Raw genomic sequence first — 2,453 nt, forward strand, 5'->3', positions numbered from 1 at the left:
CTCCTGTTTATATATAATATAGTTTATATGTTACCAAGCAACATATTTTTTTTTCAAATAGCACACCGAAAAGTTATAAAAAAAGGGAATTAAAACGTCGTTTTTTCGTCTCCGTAATTGATACGAATTTAGGAATTTGGAATTTGGGAGCGCCCGAGGAACATGAAGTTATAGCATGCTCGTTATGGTTTAACATAATGAAAGGGGGTGTAGGCGGTTTTACACTATCTAACGCAACAAAATCACCAAGAACCTGAAGTATTTTTAAGGGAGGGCCCGAGGAACATGAACTTATAGCTTGCTCCTCATGGTGAAACATAATTGCACGTATTAGATGAATTGAGTGTACTGTTGATAGTAGGAGAGACTAGCGTAGGTTCTTATGGCCAACTAGACCGGTTTCTGCTCTCAAACTTTATAGGAGGAGCTTCATCAGTAGTAGCCTTTGAATATTTTATATTCGGTCTGGGCGTCTCGTTCTCAAAATGCATCTATTATCTGTACACGAGTTTTTATGGACTCATAGTGCAGCTATAAGAGCATCTAAAAGAGCTTCGTGTGAACCTTGAGAGTCAGCTGATTCTTCGTTAGTAAGAAACCCTGAGTTAACAAGTAAATGGATTTTGGGCCCTTTCGTAAGCTAGAATCGGTTCTTTTGAAAAACAATTTGGATAATTTGGCGTGTTGAGAGATTAAGTGCCTATGTTTCAAAAGTGCTTTCTTCAAATGAGTGGTTTTGATATGTTCCACTGAGCCTGAAATACAACCGCATTTGCACTCAATTGAGTGGTTAGTCTAGCTCTAACGATTTTCGCACTACATGCAATTCCTATTGCGTTTATTCACATGCATGTCTCGTGGTTTGGGCTTCAGGAGGAATCCTATTCGAGCCCAACTTCACGTAGGTCCGCAAACGGTACTTTCACACTGTTCAAACATTAGTGACAGTGTGCGCTACCGTAAGTAATACTTACACGATGTTTTGTTTCTCTCGAGCATACATACGCTTGGAAATTTGATAAAAAAAAAAACTTATTGTAGAGTCCACATTCTTTCTGTTGCATCACCCTGGTTTAGGTTGTTTAGCGAGTCCAATAGAGAGAAGGTTGCAACTAAACTTACACACTCAGTGCACACGGCTGAAGAACACTACGCCGAGCTCACTTTGTTATCATCATAATGACGGGTCACTGTAGATCACGTGATCACCATATCGCTTTTCGCGAAAAGGCGCATTTTTGTTTAAAAAATCAAAGAGTTTAGGAATGTTTTTTCAGCCTTTTCCAACATCGGATTGACTTGAATTTTCACATGTGTAAAACGGAAACCAACTAGAATACTCTTGAATAAAATCGCATTTTTTTGTCAATGCTGAAAATCACTACCGTTCATCTTTAAAGGGTGTGAAGACTCGCGCCAAAAGAAACGTCTAATGCCGGTAATTTGACCTAGTCTCGAATGAGGTGTAACGGACGTGTTAAACACCACCATCGATCCCAGAAAATACACATAATCTGCTACCGTCGGTAATTAGACACTAGTGGACAGTCAGTACATACATCGGCGGTCAATACCAGGCGTGTATCCAGGAGGGTGTTGGGGGCGCGCTTCCGGGTTAGCAAAAGAGGAGAGAAAAAATGAGAAGGAAATATGGCAAAAGAGGGGGAAAAGGAAGGAAAGGAAGGGAAAAGAAAAATAAGAAAGAGAAATAGAGAAATAGAGAAAAGGAGGAAACAGAAGAAAAACGCCAAGGCACCGGGAAGAGAAAGAGGGACAGTGACATAATAACAGCGCTGATCCCTATTATGTATACACAGGGTAGCCAGTGACGGATCGAGGATTTCGGAAGGGGCGTGCACCTCAGCCTACCCCTTACACCGACAACTCCATTTTTGACGTTTCCAATGTCATAATCCTTGGTAGGATCTCGGCAAAGTATATCCTTGTCTTCTACTAATTTCATCTGCCTGTTACTCATGTTCTCATTACTGTCAATGACATGCAAGTTCAAAGACTTAAGCAAGTCTATTAGTTTATCATCCAGCCATATATATATTCAATCGTTTTTACAAGTTTCTTGGGGTGAGGGCTTGTGTATACTTTCAAATGTCATTTCTCTTACTTTGTCTATTTTTTCAGTTATGTCAGTGTTAGGTTTTCTGACTTTCACAAAGTAACTATTGATTAAACAGTTAAGAAGCTCTAGGTTTTTTTTTTCAAAAAATACTTCCCCTCTGAAGGGTTTGTCCATTTTGTATGTGGAACACGGAATTTTATTCCTGTGGCTTTTATATGAATGTTTAAACGGTATCAATATTTCTAATTTTGACTCAATTAAGCCATTTAATTTCCTTCGGAGGAAGTATGTGTAGAAGACAATATTATACATGCATTTATAAGAAGGTTAACACAAAGATGAGTAGAATCATTGAAAAGAAATTGTTTCTTGACTG

Source organism: Apostichopus japonicus, chromosome 16, assembly GCF_037975245.1.
Source record: "Apostichopus japonicus isolate 1M-3 chromosome 16, ASM3797524v1, whole genome shotgun sequence".
Taxonomy (NCBI): domain Eukaryota; kingdom Metazoa; phylum Echinodermata; class Holothuroidea; order Aspidochirotida; family Stichopodidae; genus Apostichopus; species Apostichopus japonicus.